Source organism: Pan paniscus, chromosome 15 (assembly GCF_029289425.2).
Source record: "Pan paniscus chromosome 15, NHGRI_mPanPan1-v2.0_pri, whole genome shotgun sequence".
NCBI classification, from domain to species: Eukaryota; Metazoa; Chordata; class Mammalia; order Primates; family Hominidae; genus Pan; species Pan paniscus.
Genome location: NC_073264.2, coordinates 41,341,528 through 41,360,197, shown reverse-complemented (window position 1 = coordinate 41,360,197; position 18,670 = coordinate 41,341,528). Strand labels below are relative to the sequence as shown.

Here is an 18,670-nt window from a genome sequence, read left to right as displayed (position 1 = left end):
TTTTTTGCAAAGCTATCCTTATTTCTTTCTAGTTATTCCCACCTTCTAATGGCCACTGTTTCATTTGTTGAGAAAACAAAATTATATGCTTAGATAACACACGCAAAGTTTTCCATTAGTAGAGTCCCATTAGTCCCAGACTGTAAGAAAATAAATGCAGTATATTAAACTTCAAGCTGAAGTAATGCCTTTAAGATTGCTGTGCCGTAATTATTCTTTTAGTCTAGTCCTAGTAGGCTTTGCGTGCAAGTGTATTTATATGTGTATATGTGTATTTATATCAAATTTTATTCTCCAGTAGGTTGCAAAAATGTAAAATTAATGTGTTATTGAAAAATTGTATTGCAAGAAAACACCTATTGTATGTGACTGAAAATAATGACACATTGCGAAAAATGTGCTTTTAATGTAGCAAATTTAAGGATTATGACATTACTAATGCATTGGGTGTTTTACTAAGCTAGCCTAACCAGTAAAACTTAAATAATGTTGACCACAGAACCCATCCTAAACCATTCTTCTGAATAAAGGTGTGTTTATAAAATTAGAATAGATATTTCCTTTCTCTGTGACTCTAGTGGCATTAAGAACATCTAAAATTTAGAATTCAAAGGAGTGGACACTGTTTTTCTACCTACTCTAGAGAAAAAAGTAAGCACCAGAAGCCTGGGTAGAATTCAGTGCAGCATCCTGAACATCATGGCCAGAACCTGAGTGAAAACGTAAACACACACGTCAGCACCCCTCATCCACAAGCAGAGCTCTTCAGTGCTTGCTTGGTGGCCTTCCAGCATTCTTCCCTTCCTGATTTTATCAAGAATGCATCCATCTCCAGCATAGTCCAGGTGTGGTGCCCCAGGTAAAGCTGACTAACTTCAGTTTCAGGGACTGCCTTTAATTTTTTTTAAAAGCAGTTCCATTGAACTCAGTTTCCAGAGACTGGTCCAGGATGGTTATATGTGGTAGGCCATGGCCGGGCCTGCTGCACTACAAATTGCGCCTGAAAAATGCAGTAAGAAATACAGCCTGGAAGAATATACCTAAATTTCCTTAGGTGGTAATAGGTGGAAACTAATAGTACATACTCCATTCTGAACCAAAATAGTATAAAAGGCAGAAAATCCAAGTGGCTTGGCAGATGTCCCACTTTGCACAAGCTTCAGAGACCACCAAATTTGGGTGTGCAGACTTCAAGAGTAGCAAAAGGAGACACTAGGGCTTTATGCTCTTAAAAAATACTTTATGTATGCCTTCTCCATTGCCTCTTTGAGAGTACAAGAGTAAAAAAAACTAAAAGTAAAATAAGTCAAGTCCTATGTATTGTCACTATTGCTCAAACATGAAATAGATGATTTGTTCTGGCCAGCTCTTGGAAGAGTCGATAGGACTGGTAAGTACAGAACAAGGAAGGACTGATGTTAGAGTAAGACCACCAAGCTACCTAGATAGCCTACTACCACTAGGATCGGGGTCACATGATCCATGGAATTTTAGGGAAAACTTCTTGGAAAACATGTAATTTAAGGAGTGGAATGTTAAGACAAAAGGTTTGCCAGCTTTGCCAAATTCCTGTCTTATAGGACCACACATCAGCTGAAAGCTTCTAAGATGTGGGCATCTCTGTGGAGATTCTGGGACATTTGGGTGTAGAACACCCAAGTTATGAAGGGTTGAGACAAGGGTTTCTATGCAGAGCTGACTTCGTATATGGCCTGAGTCTTTCCTCTGTAATTCTTTAGCTGTCGTGGCATTCATAAAAATGCCCATGGACCTGGAAGTCCAGAGGCCAGGCCTTCTGGCCATAGATTTACTAACCTTTTCACTTTCTGCCTTCTCTCCTTGGAGGACTCTAGGTGAAGGTTCCCAGCAAGAGTGGCCACCTCCTTCCCAGGGTCATCCTTAGGCCACAGTGCCAAGTAACGTCCCACTCCACTTGGACCAAACTGTTAACTCAAAACTAATGTGGATTAGGTAATGTGATTGTTCAGCAATGCTATAATTAAAGATACTCCAAATTGGAGCTTAGGGAATCAGGATGGCTTGGTAAGCCCCACCTCATCCTTCTGCCACAGGTGATGGGCTCTTTCCCAATCTTACTGGCTATTCTACTGAATCATAAGTAAAGCTACAATTACAGGAGGGAGTCCCAGGACCTCTCCTAGTAAAGAAGCAGCAGAAACATTTGACTAAGCAACAAAAGAAGGGAAGGAATTCAGCTACCAGCTCCAAAGCAGAGAGGGGTGGTGCTCTTTCACTCTCTTTACATTAAGAGAAGTTCCGGGTTTGTGGGAGACCTCAACGATGTCTGTAATAATGATTGTCATCTTATTGATGTTTTATGAGACACCTGGTACTGCTAACTTTGGGTAAACTCCACAAGGGACAACAGAGGAAGAGAGGCACAGTATCATAGAGTCACAGAAATGTCTGGTATGACCCAGATCCTGCCTGGGGTGTATATGCAGTAGTTTAGGGACTCTTGCATTTAATAGTAAGAACATGCAGTACTATGATGTGCCTGTGAGCCAGATGGCCCCTGTCCCACTACATATCTCATGAGGCCCAGACTCTCGGTGCCACACCACTCCACCTCTCCTGTTGCCCAGAAATTGTTCAACATTGATGCGATAGTAGTCAGTAGTTCCACTTCCAACTGCAGAGATATTATGAAGGAGTGTTAAGGCAATAAGATATATGGCAGGCTAGAAAGCATGCTTCACAAATCACCTAGGACCCCAAGAATGAAAGGACATTTTCAGAGCTAGTTAATGAGGCAACTGAGAACTTTGGACCCAAGGCACATGTTACTTAGTTCTGACTAGGTTTGGCACACAGCAGTGTACTTCAGTGTATCAAACTGGTGAAGGATAGCAAAGAAAATATTCTCCAATTTTTTTTGGAGGGGGGAATCTTATAAAGAAAGTATATTTCTTATTAATTTATATTGGAATAAATGGGAAAAGTAAGTTATCCTTCTCAGCAGAAATGCCCTTATAAGGTCTCCATAATTTAAACTTAATGCAACTGTTCTTAATAGAGGCCAGTAAAATGAAGAGCTACCAAAATGAAGGGTTCACAAAGACCAAACCCACTAAATTTAAATTCCACTTTTTAAATTCCAAGAGCCAAGCCCTCATTATCATTTGTACCAGTCTTTAAATCTAGATATCCCTTTTGTTCTGGCCATCTTCTACTTTAAACCAGTGAAATATGAGTATAGAGATTAGATTGATAACAGTTTTTTTATAATGTTCTCTGTTCATTAATTGGTTAGGTGTTTATTAAAATTATATATTTATTGATTATTTAACGATGTATAGACAACCATCTTACTTGTTTGGCATTTTAAAATATTTCTAAATCTACACATTTATTGTATCAGGGAGACACTCTCTTTTATCAAATTAGTCAAAAGATGGAACCTAGGCAATAGTTTATAATAAAGATGGAAAAGGGAGAAAAGTTACAATTGGATAAATCCAAGAAATTAACTTGAAAAGTCTATGAAAATGTTATTACAAACATGAGGGAGTCTATCTTGTTTGCTAATATCATGTGTATCATATGTATCCTCTATGAAGTACAGAAAAATGGATAATTTTACATTGATTTTTTAATCTATCATATTCACAAGCACTCAAGAAACTTAATATATCTTTGCATAAGCATGAATTATACCTGTACTTGGGTCCAATGAGAACCCAATTTTTTTAAAGCATCAGCAAACATTATATTATTTTATATTAGTTAATAATGATGAAACAAAAATGGGAATTAATTTTATGTCATCAAATCTATCTAAATGAATGCAAATCCCTTATGAAATGAAATGACCAAGGAAAATCTCAAACTCCAATGTAAAATTCTTCAGGTTTCAAAACAAATGCTTTATTCTGTTAATAGAAACATTACATTTTCTCTTACTCATTACTGTATTCAGTGAAGCAATTCTGATTTTTTTGTGCATTGTATTATTATCAATGTGCATAGTGCTCTGAAATAAACTGATGACTTCTACAGGGAAACAGATGTCAATCTACCAATTGATATGAAGGCTTTCCATATTTAGTGTTTCCAAGGAAACCCTTATCTCAGTATATACTTATTCAACACGTGAGCATTGAAGAGATTGTTTCTCTGTGTGCGTGTGAGAGGAAAATAAAATCGAAGTGTAAGTTAAAAACTCTAGAATCAAACATTAGTTTCATGACAATAAAGTGTATTGAGAGAATCAGCTAACCATACTGATTTAATTGAACACAACTCAGATGACGTTTGAAACAAGAGAAACTAGACGAAATAAATATGCCCTAAGGAGCCACGTTAGTGAAATATTTCAAGAGGGAAAGCCATTGTAAACAATACTAGAATGTCAATACAAAGAAGGGTGAGACAAGAAAACAAAATAAAATAACAGCAACAAATAAAGAACTGAAACTAAAGAAAAACAGAGGCAATGAATTATGACTAAAGCAAATCTACATGAGTTTATCAATATTTATTGATAGCAATGCTATATGAAGAAAATTGGCCAATGTGATCAATTCCAAAATCAATGACTCAAGCAGCTGTTTAAAGACTTAAATGTTAGACCTAAAACCATAAAAACCCTAGAAGAAAACCTAGGCAATACCATTCAGTACATAGGCATGGGCAAGGACTTCATGTCTAAAACACCAAAAGCTATGGCAACAAAAGCCAAAATTGACAAATGGGATCTAATTAAACTAAAGAGCTTCTGCACAGCAAAAGAAACTACCATCAGAGTGAACAGGAAACCTACAGAATGGGAGAAAATTTTTGCAATCTACTCATCTGACAAAGGGCTAATATCCAGAATCTACAGTGAACTCAAACAAATTTACAAGAAAAAAACAAATGACCCCATCAAAAAGTGGGCAAAGGACATGAACAGACACTTCTCAAAAGAAGACATTTATGCAGCCAAAAGACACATGAAAAAATGCTCATCATCACTGGCCATCAGAGAAATGCAAATCAAAACCAAAATGAGATACCATCTCACACCAGTTAGAATGGCGATCATTAAAAAGTCAGGAAACAACAGGTGCTGGAGAGGATGTGGAGAAATAGGAACACTTTTACACTGTTGGTGGGACGGTAAACTAGTTCAACCATTGTGGAAGTCAGTGTGGCGATTCCTCAGGGATCTAGAACTAGAAATACCATTTGACCCAGCCATCCCATTACTGGGTATATACCCAAAGGATTAGAAATCATGCTGCTATAAAGACACATGCACATGTATGTTTATTGCGGCGCTATTCACAATAGCAAAGACTTGGAACCAACCTAAATTTCCAACTATGATAGACTGGATTAAGAAAATGTGGCACATATACACCATGGAATACTATGCAGCCAGAAAAAATGATGAGTTCATGTCCTTTGTAGGGACATGGATGAAACTGGAAACCATCATTCTCAGCAAACTATCGCAAGGACAAAAAACCAAACACCGCATGTTCTCACTCATAGGTGGGAATTGAACAGTGAGAACACATGGACACAGGAAGGCGAACATCACACACCGGGGCCTGTTGTGTGGTGGGGGGAGTGTGGAGGGATAGCATTAGGATATATACCTAATGTTAAATGACGAGTTAATGTGTGCAGCACACCAACATGGCACATGTATATATATGTAACAAACCTGCACGTTGTGCACATGTACCCTAAAACTTAAAGTATAATAAAATAAATAAATAAAAAGTTTTAAACTAGTCAGAACAATTGACGGCAATATCCTCCATTAAAAGTGTTTGATATCTAACTTTTTTGGTATATTCAGTAAACATCCACTATTATCATTCATTTATGAAAATTGTGAAGGTTTCTGAAATACTAGGACATGCATAAATAAAAGGCTACTTATAGTTATAATTTTATTAGAAGGTTTTGTGTTTTCATGTGTTTAATGTGAATGTTTAGTATTAACATTTTTACTGCTTAATTAACATGTTTAATGTTCAATGAAATATCTGTGTACACATACACACACACAAACGTTTCATTGAGCATTTGAGAATACACACACATGCACACCACTTGAAAATGACACTGCCCTGCTAACACTCCTAACCCTCCAAGGGAACACTCCAGAATGAAATGATTAGCCTTCATACCTCCTACATCATCCCAGAAACATGCTAGCATCCAATACACTGCAAGTCATCATATACTTAGTCTTCTTTCACATACTTCTGAAGGACAACCCTGTGTAAGTTTACAGATTATGGACAGATGTTTCTTTTAAGACTTGGATGTATCTTCATCATAAAGTAGCTCTATTAGTGAAGTTCAGTCCAATCTTTCAAATAAAATTCACACTGATTTTATTTTCAGGGAAAACTAAGCTGCTTGCTTTCTTTCATGGCATGGTAATATAAATGTTAATAATTTTCTCCTTATGCTGATGTAGTATGCAGTACGCAAACTGGCAGAATAAGTGTCATTGTGTCAATGAGGCTTTAGACCAATAAGTTATCCTTTCCAAGGTAAAGGTCTAAGACTTTTATTTATGCAGGCTGGACCAATGGTTTTTAATAACATTTACATTCAAAATAAAGCTGTGCTTTATGAAATAGATTAGATGTATGTAGGTGACCTCATCATGACTTGGCTCATCTATAACATGACTTCATCTCTATAATTTAAAGACAATTCTAAAAAAAAGAGCTAGTATACTAGGGATTGAAAACGACAAATCTTTATTCCCTACAACAAAATTCAGCTAAGAGATGATGGCACTGGGATTCAAACAAATTAGGGGAAATTGATATCCATCTTGCACTAGTACGATAAGAAGCATATATCATTTTGGCAATTTAAATTTCCCCATAAAAAATTTGGAAGTTTGTTATTTATCAATAATGTTATTTATCAATAACGACAGCCAACATTTGAACTTTGCTTTAACTATTAAACATGTTCATAAGTATTATAAATGGGAAAGTTCATAAGTTCTGAAAGTTGACAGTTCTGAGACTCAAATTTAGATCTCTTTCTCCCAGTCTAGTGCCCTATTCGCTGGACTTGAGGCTATCCCCAGGATCTAGACCCAGATCCATTAGTCATGTGCTGAAATGTTGGAGTTTAACTCCTCTGGATTTCAGGGTCCTTATAAGTAAAATAAAAAGATTGAATTAAGAGATCTCGAAGCTCTGTTTTTTAAGTCTATGATTAGAATAACAATAAAAGAAATTGATGAAATATGAAATTATGTTTTCTAAATGGAGCCTAGTGATTTGCAAAACATGTGCTTGTCTATAGAACTAAGTAGTGTTGCAATATACCAAGTAAACCATTTTGTGCATGTTTCTTTATCCATAGCACGTACTATCGAAACTCATAGGCCCCCTAGGAGGATTAATAGTAAACTAAAAAAAAAGAAATATAAACACATCTTGTAATTTCTTATGAGGTAGAGCAATATGTAATTCTATTGTTTCATAATTTTTTGTTATATATTCTGTTTTATAACAGATTTATTGAGATAGAATTCACATTCAACAGAAGTCACATTTTTAATATGCATAATTCAGTGACTGAAAATACTCTGCTTTCAGCCCTTTGCTCACTTAAAGCTTGTATCAATCTGCCTAAAAGAACATGTAGCTTCTTGGATCGGGGATTACAAAGTGGCAATCCTCACTTTTATTTTGTTCCTTAAAATGCTCCAGATGTATTCAGAGTCATTGTTAAAGTCCTACATGTTGTAATTCACTGAAAAATGAAAAATTTAGGCCAAGAGTTAGTCCTTTGACACCAGTTGAACAGTCCTTCTTTGTATTTCTTTTTTTCATACCTTTTCCAGAAGCCTTTGTGATGACTGAAAATGACAAAGAGGGAGTGAAAGCAAATGTCAGCCAAAAGAGAGTTGAGTGGAGTAAGTTAAATGTTCTTTTCTAAAAGACCTTTAAAGTGTAGCAATTATAAGGAGTGAGAGATGAGTTGTGAGTCAGGATTTGTGCTCTGAATCTGATAGCATATTTGAACACATTTATACAATGAAGAAAAATGAAGTTCAGTAAAGACTATAAAATATTTGATAGTTTTGCTATTTTCTTCTGTGTCTTTTTAGTCTGTTACATTTTTTCAAACTGTTCTACTCAAATAAACCAAAGAACGGTGTGTGTGTGTGTGTGTGTGTGTGTGTGTGTGTGTGTGTGTGTGTGTGTGTGATATGCATCAATCCATCATGGACTGCTGTGTATCTCTATGTTTTACCAGTAACTATATTCCCAAATTTTTCAGTAAAATAGATTATCCAGAGATACATTTATTTTATCCTAGAGTTTCTATAACTCCCTGGCAAATTACCATAGTATGAAAACCCCCAATAGATTTGTATTGCACATCCATTCCTGTGTCTTGAATCCATAATCATAATTTACCTCACTTGTTTTAATTTAGAGGTTTTGTAGTTAATGAATGCTGAACCACTTTAAATAGTCTCTGGCTGCATTCACTGTGCTCTTCTCCTTTAACTACCATTTGTGGGACTGGTAGGAATATACACATGGTAACTAAGCCCATAATTACCAAAAGGCACACACAGTTGGGCATTCAAAAGGAACATAAAAGCTTTTTATCCTTTACTGTAGGTGCTTTTTCAACCTTTATCCTTTAATATACATGTGAGCTTAGAAAATACTTTAAAACACACAAATGAGTTAATTCAGGGTTAATTATTTTCAAATTAAGATAGAAAACAAGACAGTAAGAGTGGTCTTTTTAAATTCCTCTTTGTAATCTTTATTCAGTCTTCCAAACTCAATTAATTTACCTAATAAAAGCTTTCTAAAATATTGCCCTATGTCTTTCCATTCCCAGTCTACGTTAGGTGGTACTTTGAGCTCTCAGAATATCTTGGACTTGCCTCTAACAGAGTATTTATCACATATTTATAAAATAATGTTCTATTTGCTGATCTACTCCCTAGAGAGTGAGCTTCTTTAGTTCAGGAACCATGTGTTTCATTTATAAAACCCTAGTGGCACCCTGTGTTTAGTATGTGTTTGGTAAGTGATAATTAAGGACTTCATACACCCAAAACCATGGATTCTCCTGTCCTTCATTTCATTTTTGTATTTACTGATCTTCTATTACTTGTTTTAAATGGATGTGGACCAGAGCCAACCATTTTTAATCTCAGGTAGAGCTCTCATTTGGCTTTTTCAGATGGATTAGATTGGATTTGCATTCACCTTCCAGTTTAAAAATCTTCTCTACAGACAAAATTTACTTTTGATTCAGAACAGTATCTCTGAATATAATGCAGTGACCCATTGAAATTTTAATTTAGAAAGGGAGGTCCCATTATATGTGAGATTAAGTTGATCTCCAGGGGATAATTTCAAGGGCTTCAGGAAAGATCCCTATCTAAATCCCTTTCTTGTGAGTCCAACATTATCCAGCCCATTTTTTGGTCTTATAAATAAAACCTGGGATGCCTACCTCATTATCAGCTATTAGCAGTGGCATCTCAGTGCGAATTTATTTTACTGCTATATTCCCAACATCTACCTGAGATCAACAGCCCCAAAAAGTATGGTTTTGTTAGACAAGAAGTAAAAGATAAAAGGTTCACTCAGGAGCCTGTAACACTAACTTCCTGGGAGGGAAGACAGTGGTGGTATCTCATTAGCAGTCTGTACAAAGCCAGAGAGTAGCAGAGGCCACTGGACCTGAGAGGTAAAAAAAATGGAAATACCTATTGCTTGTAGGAAACTACATTAAGGCATTAAGGGAAGACAGGGCAAAAGACAAAAGTTTCTCAATTTTAAAATAGTATGTGTGGCCTGTGTAATATCATTTTTTAATGACAATGACACACAAGAGGGGAATAAGTGGCTGATATGGTTTGGCTGTGTCCCCACCCAAATCTCATCTTGAATTCCCATCTGTTATGGGAGGGACCTGGTGGGAGGTAATTGAATCATGGGGGCAGGTCTTTCTGGTGCTGTTCTTGTGATAGTGAGTAACTCCTATGAAATCTGATGGTTTATAAAGAGGAGTTCCCCTGCACAAGCTCTCTCTCTTTGCCTGTCAGCATCCATGTAAGACGTGACTTCCTCCTCCTTGCCTTCAACCATGATTGTGAGGCCTCCCAGCCATGTGGAACTGTTAAGTCCATCAAACCTCTTTTACTTCCCAGTATCAGGTATGTCTTTACCAGCAGCATAAAACTGGACTAATATAGTGGCCAATTTTACCCTTCTAGGTCTAACCCTACTCTACTCTCAGATTTTACAAATAGTCCTGCAATTCAATATTTTGGCAACATATCTTTATGCACAGCAGATGTGTAGTCACTTAGTGAATTAATGCAATCAGTTCCATTTGTCTTGGTTTTGTTCATGCAAAGTGAAAGACAATTTTGCATTGCAGAAATAACCCTTCGTATAGAATATCTGCATAAGTATGCTTCAGACTTAAAGTTCACTTCTTACATGACTAGAGCCTCCCAAAATACAAATGGTGTCCGTATATCATTTCAGCTAGAATCACTTATACAAATATCTACCGCTGGCATTCTGATGTTTAAACTATTATTTCATTTTAAACTGACAATAAAAATCCTGCTGGACAGTTTACAATATATAATCAAATCAATGTCACTAGAAGGGTGAGGAATAATTTGTAATTCAAAGGACAGAAAATCATGGACTTGTTTCTGGTTATGAATAAAGGTCTCTAGAGGAAATACTGTTGAAACTAAAGACACACACACACACACACACACACACACACACACACACACACTACCAATAACTAGCACTACACAATCCCTTGCTTTTAAACTATAATAGAAACAAAAACATTTCACAACCGGATTATTTACTTGGGTCTCACATTTATCTCAAGAGGTACCTGAGGCAGTTTTACTCATCTTAATTGCATAAAGCCAAGACCAATGTTACATAAGTAGTTGTAAGATCTGTTAGGGCTGGCACCAGTTTTCCTACATCTTAGTCCATTGTTCTTTTCTCCATACATGGTTACACCAGAATCCCTTAGCTCTTTTGTTTGGTTATATTGGAATGTACAAACACCCTAGATCAGCAGTTCCCAAGACTTCTGATTTCACAGACCAGTAAAAAATTAGAGACTAACATAGAGATTCTAAAGCTTTATTCTTCTAACAATCAAGCACTTTCCACCACAATAAAGGAGAAATGTTAAGTTTCAACAAGTCAAAAGAGCAGCAACACAAAATAAAAGGCTTTTTGTAAACTTGAATAAATTTACCTTCATAGAAAAGTCACTATTTTACCTTTACCTTCTTATTTTGTCACATACAGTACAAGAGAAGAGTCTTTCACGAGCAAGTGTAATGGAAATCTCCTTTTTAAGATAACATTAGCTCATTGTTGGGAGGGCCTCATCCATGGCTAAAAGGGGTTAATTTGTTTTAACCCCATACACATCTATTGACTAACTAGCTATTATTGATCTAGATCTTAAGTAACATAAACACATCATAACAGCTCAACCCCTGCCTTCAGATAGCCTATGATCTAATAAAGAAGAAAAGAAACAGAAAATTTAAGGAAAGATTAAGAGAAATACCATAACAGAGGAATAAAGCAAGATATGAAGGCTGGAAGAAAAACAGAATATGTACTTAAGTAAATCAGGAAAGGCTTCATGGTGAAATTGGAAAATGAAACAGGACTTAAGGAATGGGTGGCACCTCAGGAAACAGAAGAGAGGGAGAAAGTCTATATGTGTATGTTTTGGGGGAGCCATAAGAATGGGGAAAGAGCATTCCAGAAAATAACAGAAGCAAAACATTAGATACAAAGTTTACATCCTATTTCAGCAATAGGCTATGTGTAATTATTAAAGGTTTTAAGAGGAAAATACTATAGTATAAGAATACTTTCAGAGGAACCAGTTTAAGTTTATTTGGGAAAGTTATTAGAGCATATATTATTTCAAGTGCAAGGTTCATTGATTTTCACATTTCAATCACTGGATTCATAATCCAAGGGGCAAAAAAGTCTCCATAAAATAAAACATTTGTTATAAGTCCTTCATTGCATTTTGATGATCCAAAAGATGTGTCCCTCATACTGAATTCCATGATGAAGAAAGAACATACCACACAGCACTGGCTACAAGATATATGGAAGAAAAAGGAACATGATCTAAGACAGAGAAAGCAGACTTCTGGGGAGAAGCTACTATAAAACTGAGGAAGGACTAGGGTGGTGGAGGGGTACTAGAAACCAATTCTATATAGGTATTAAAAAGTCATTCCAATTATAGGATGGCATCAATCAGGGTGACCAGCAGCCATGGAGCCCTTAGCAAGGGTTGAAATAAAGAGAAAAGTAAACAGGCACACTGGTTTTCCAACTGAAGTTTAGAACAGGGAGATCTACACTTTTCTGCACTCTTCAAAAGCAGGTGTTAGAGACACAGAATAGAGTTATGAAGCCCCAGTTACTCCACAGACCCAGGCCCAATAAAGTCAAGCAAACTGGCCTCCACAGGTAGTATTTAAAGAGCCAACCATGCAATAGCATTGCTGGCATCCAAAAAATTTCAAAAGATTTAGCCCTTGGCTATAGAACACCAACAACTTATTTCCAAACCTCAATCTCCAATGCCTAACACTAGACTGAGTTAAATTGGTTCCTAAATAAGCAAGGCAGACGGAAGATGGCAGAATTCTCATCCTGAAGCACATTGATAGAGTTAGTTTGGGTCCATGTAATGATGGGGTACAATCCTAATTTTACTATTAGTACCCTCTTGCATATTATTCCATTATCAGCTTAATCTGTTAATTGATCACATTTATAATTGTATTATTCTTTTATCCACTGAAAGAGATTTCTGTTCCCTTACAATTTGTCCTTTCATATTGGCACCACTTTTTTGCACCACTACCTTCGAATATCCTTCCACTACTTCATTTTATTTATAAGAGGAGATTTACACAGAAACATGTATTTCAGTTCTTATTTTATAAAAATATCAGTTCCACTCATGTTAAATGGAACGCAGAGTCGAAGATGGCAGCTGCAGGACTGAGGGCTTTGTTTCTTGCTGACTGTGGGACAGAGGCCACCATCAGCTTGTAGGCTCTCTCAGTTCTTTCCTCTGCGGGTCTCCCAACATAGGCAGACCATCACATAGCAACTTCCATCTTCATAGTCAACAAGAGGGTGAGAGACTCCAGCAAGACGGCACTTCATCTTATGTTACACAATCGTGTAACCATGTATACGTAATCACATATATCTCATCCCCTTTGCATATGCTAGAGCTTAGAAGTAAGTCATATTTCCCACCCATGCTCTAGGGGAGAGAGTCATGTAAGGACAGGAACACCAGGAGTCAGGGACCAAGAGGGCAACCTTAGATTCTGTCCACTACAATTTATTTATTCCATAGGCTAAGTAATTTTAAGTAAGGGTAGCCACATTTATAAGTCAAGTTTTTCTCTCTCCTTTAGTAAATATGATGAAACTGAGGATATATTCACATGTAAAACCAATTATTATATTAACTTCCTTTTGGATGTCAAGTTACCCAACTTTCACCTTTATAAAAAATTGTTCCAGAATCCCCAGTACAATTTTGAAGTACCGTCAGACCAAGCCAGTTGAAGAGAAGACAAATGTGATCTCTTGGTGGCCATTTTTGCTGTGCTGCAAATCTCTTTGTTGCTTCCTTGTTTTGTCCTTTTACATTTTTAAGTTTAATTGAAATATCAAGTAACAAATTTTAGTACTATCACAGGCAAATATATTTTTTCCATAGCATTAATTTTTATATTTCCCTTAATCCCCTCTGTTTACTAAAAAGAAACATACATAAAATCACAATTCAATATTTTATTTTTAGAATATCAGCTACGTTGTAGTTAAGTATGTTCATATGTCAATATATTTATAATATATGTATCTATCTACCTATATATATACTCTTATACAAGGTCATAACCCCTTCCTTTTAAGGTTTCTTGCGTTATAAATATTAATATTTCTTTCTTTCTTGTTAGGTTGATTTTCCTTTCATGGGCATTGTTCTTAAATTTGAAGACATTTGTTTGGCACTATATAAGCAACTTCTTACATATACATACACCTTTCCCAAAGTGAAGAACAGCAATAAAATAATAATTTGAATTCTACTGAACTGTCTTCCTAACCTTGGTATAATACCAAGGTCTTATACTAATTTATTTCATATTCTGTTTCTCATTTTATCTTTTTGTTCTAACTTTTTTAGTGTTTCTTAAACATTTTACTACATATAAAAAAGACTTTTAAAGAGATTTATCAGCAGCAGTTCAATTTTGAAAGTTCAATTAGTGCCAGGTTACTATTGTAAAGATAATCTATGGTACAAAAGAACATATCTATCCATTAAGAGAAGATACTATTTACTTTTTCTCAATAGTCACTGCATGGAATAGGTTTAAATTAATGATATGATCTCGGTTTTTGGAATAATGCTATCAAGATTGTATGGAATATGTTAATAACTAGAAAATATGTCTTAGACCGTATTTGTAATTATAACTAACTTCCTAGCAAGCTAACAAAGTTGGACAGGTGATCTATGGGTTTTGTTTGAGATGAACCACCTATTGTTTGCATTTCTGTACCAAAATATTTATTCACCCAATATCACTGCTTCTTTTGCAGCAATCTTTGGTAGTGACTGCCTAATTCCAGCACCCAAAGTACCACAGGCCTAGGAGAGGAGCAGGTTCAACAATATCCTATTTCTGCACTACACAGATTCCAAATCATTATTCTTCCACCTTTATGCAGAACATATTTTGCTTTTAAGGCTTACTTGAGGCGTATAGAGATTGAAGGTTTGTGTCTTACCACTCACCGCAATGAACGAGCAACTCAATCTTAGAGTTGTGTACAAAGAGAAAAATCCTGAAACAGAAAACAAAATACAATATTAGTAATGGCTGAGTACATGTCTAGTGTTCCCAGCGTGGCATCAGAGAACAAGACAAGAAAGACTTTCTGCATATATACCTTTGAATCTGTGTTTCACACACAAGTCATGAAAAACTGAAAATGAGCTCAGTAAGGTTCCCCAAAGAAACTGCTGCTGTTTATATGCTTAATTCAAGGGATGAATAACATAAGAGAAAGCATCATGCATATGTACTGATCATTAATGAACAGTAACATCATGTGGCATGGTTTAGCTGTGTCCCCACCCAAATCTCACCTTGAACTGTAATAATTCCCATGTGTCAAAAGTGGGGCCAGGTGGAGATAATTGAATCATGGGGGTAGTTTCCCCCATACTGTTCTCATGGTAGTGATTAAGTCTCACAAGATCTGATAGTTTTACAAATGGGAGTCCTCTAAACAGGCTCTCTTGCCTGCCACCATGTAAGACGTGTCTTTCTTCCCCTTCACCTTCTGCCATGATTGTAAGGCATCCGCAGCCACATAGAACTGTGAGTCATTAAATCTTTTTCCTTTATAAATTACCTAGTCTCTGATATATATTTATTAGCAGTGTGAGAACAGACTAATACATCATCTATTTGTTAAGCATTAAAAATTGCTCAGTGAATGTTCCAGCTTCATGCTAAGTTCTTTGTTTCAAGGGGGATGTTGGGGGACAGGCCACTGGGAAAAGAAATGTCTAAGACTATCTTCAACAGCTTGGCATCTTATATCACTGGACCCTAAGACATTTTCCTCTCCACACATGGATGATATCTATCATGCCTACAGAAGCTTGTGCCCATTTCATTCACTATATTTTAGCTAATTTCTTCAAGTTGAATAACTAAATTGTACTATCAGTTTAGTTGGGGAAAATCAACATGGATTTTTGTGGATATTCTTTTTAATAATTTTATTGATCTTCATTTTTGGAGTAATAAAAAGGTATTTAACCATATTATTTTCTATTGTTCATCAAAATGTAGTCTATGATAAAAGGGTATCCTTAAAGCCAGTATTGAACAAATTAGTAACCAAGCTATATTAGTCAGGGTTCTCTAGAGGGACAGAACTAATAGGATAGATGTATATATGAAGGGGAGATTATTAAGAAGCATTGACTCACACGATCACAAGATGAAGTTCCACAATAGGTCATCTGCAAGCTAAGGAGCAAGGAAGCCAGTCTGAGTCACAAAACCTAAAAAGTAGGGAAGCCAAAAGTGCAGCCTTCAGTCTCTGGTTAATGTCCAAGAGTCCAAAAGTTGAAGAACCTGGAATCCAATGTTCAAGGGCAGGAAGCATGCAGCACATGAGAAAGATGTAGGCTGGAGGACACAGCCAGTGTAGTCCTTCCATGCTCCTTTGCCTGCTTTTATCCTAGCCATGTTGGCAGCTGACTAGATGGTGCCCACCCAACTTGAGGGTTGGTCTGCCTCTCCCAATCCACTGGTTCAAATGTTATTCTCCTTTGGCAACACCCTCAAAGACACACCCAGAACAATATTTTGCATCTTTAAATCCAATCAAGTTGACACTCAATATTAATCATCACAAGTCTACCCTTGTCAACTTGAATCCATATACATTTCCTGAAATCATATATAATCTTCAGAGAAATAAAAGAATAAGGTCATAATTACACCTAACACAAGACAACTATCTTTCGTACAACTAGAGGCACACCAATCCCAACCCAATTGTTTACATAAAGTTAACAACATTTAAATGCTGATATGAAGTCAAAAAATCTTATGTCACATGATAAAGGAAAAAGAAAATAAAATGAAGATATTTTCTTCATACAAGTGTATACATGCACAAACATGTTCTTAACAAACTAAGGAGGAAATACTCATGACAGTTATAGTCCTTGTTTTGGTAACTGGTCACGTGGTCATAGCTGGTATTGACTGACTACCTTCTTCTACTACCCATTCTGTATTCCCTTTGCCTTCAGCAAGCACTTCAGCAAGTTGTGGCTTTTTACCTGGTAGAGTGACCCAAACCTTAATTCCTGAAGGGTCTCGGCAATTTGTAGTCCTGCCTGGAAGGGTTGTTTTAGTTTCCTATTAACCTTAAACAGGGAACGGTAATACTAAGAGATGCCCTAAGGGATCTCCTGTATTCCACGCATACTCTTCCTTACCTCCATTGTGGCACAGTAGACTGATTTCATCTTAATAGTCTGGGCAATCACCCAGCCAACACTGTAACTCCTTTCTTAGCCTGCTGACTTAGAGGTAGAAGGAGCCCAAAATGACCAGGTGGCAATCCTAACTTCCAGTTTAATGGAACCATTGTTGGGTCTCCTGGGGCAGCACTTCTACCACTGGAACTAAGACCTCTAGGCCAGCACAAAAAAATGTTGCAGGAACAGGAAGCAAAAATTTTGCTAGTGGGTCACTAGAGGTGATGGTGAGTCGTGCCACTTCTACTTCCACCCCTTGATCCTTCGACCTGTGAATCCTGGCTATGGGGGAAACCGTACCATATATTGGACACTGATTCAGAGCATACGCAGCCTTCTGAGAACTTTGTCCCAGCCGTGTAAAGTATTCTCACCTAATTGACATTGTAATTGTGACTTCAAAAGACCATTCCACTGTTCCATCAATCTAGCTGCTTCAGGATGATGGAGAACATGGTAAGAATCATGAGTATGAGCCCAGTGCCACACTTCCATAGCTATAAAGTGAGTGCCTTGGTCAGAGGCAATGCTATGTGAAATACCATGACAGTGGGTAAGGCATTCCATGAGGGCACAGATGGTAGTCTTGGCAGAAGCATTGCATGCAAGATAGGCAAACCCATAACTGGAGTAAGTGTCTAGTCCTGTGAGGACAAACTTCTGCCCTTTCTATGATAGAAGAGGTCCAATATAATCAACCTGCCACCAGGTGGCTGGCTGATCACCCTGAGGAACAGTGCCATATCGAGGACTCAGTATTGATATCTGGGGCTGGCAAATTGGGCACTCAGCAGTGGCCATAGGCAGGTCAGCCTTAGTGAGTGCAAGTCCATGTTGCTGAGCCCATGCATAACCTGTAGCCCTGTCACCATGGCCACTTTGTTCATGGGCCCATTGGGTGATGACTGGGATGGCTGGGGAAAGAGGCTGAGTGGTGTCCACAAAACGAGTCATGTCCTATCCATGTAATTATTAAAATCCTCCTCTGCTGAGGTCATCCTTTGGTGAAAATTCACAGCAGATACAAATATCTTCACAGTTTTTTACCACTCAGAGAGGTCCATCGACATACCTCTTCCCCAAATTTCTTTGTTACCAATTTTCCAATTATGCTTCTTCCAAGTCCCTGACCATCTAGCCAAACCATTGGCTATAGCCCATTAACCAGTATATAATCACGCATCTGGCTATTTTTCCTTCCAACTAAAGGGCACAATGAGGTACACTGCTCTAATTCTGCCAACTGGGAATATTTCCCTTTGCCACTGTCCTTCAGGGATGTTCTAGAAAGGGGCTGTAGTGCTGCAGCTGTCCACTTTCGTGTGGTGCCTGCATATTGTGCAGAACCATCTGTGAACCAGGTCCTTGTCTTCTCTTCCTTTGTCAACTGATCATAGGGAACTCCCCATGAGGCCATCAGTGCAGGCTTGGGGAGAGAAGGCAGGGTGGCAGGAATGGGGACCATGGGCATTTAAGCCACTTCCTCATGTAACTTACTTGTGTCTTCAAG

The 18,670-nt window shown here is 37.2% G+C and overlaps 1 long non-coding RNA gene across 1 annotated transcript in view; it reads right to left on the bottom strand.

Annotated features, from left to right (window-relative positions):
- Positions 1-18,670, bottom strand: part of LOC117975810 (uncharacterized) — a 273,677-nt gene that overhangs the window by 236,141 nt on the left and 18,866 nt on the right. The window contains exons 2-3 of the long non-coding RNA XR_010109751.1: positions 16,096-16,170; positions 14,887-14,936 (exon numbers count right to left, since the gene is read on the bottom strand). This is a non-coding gene — a long non-coding RNA (uncharacterized LOC117975810). The remainder of the gene's footprint in view (positions 1-14,886; positions 14,937-16,095; positions 16,171-18,670) is intronic.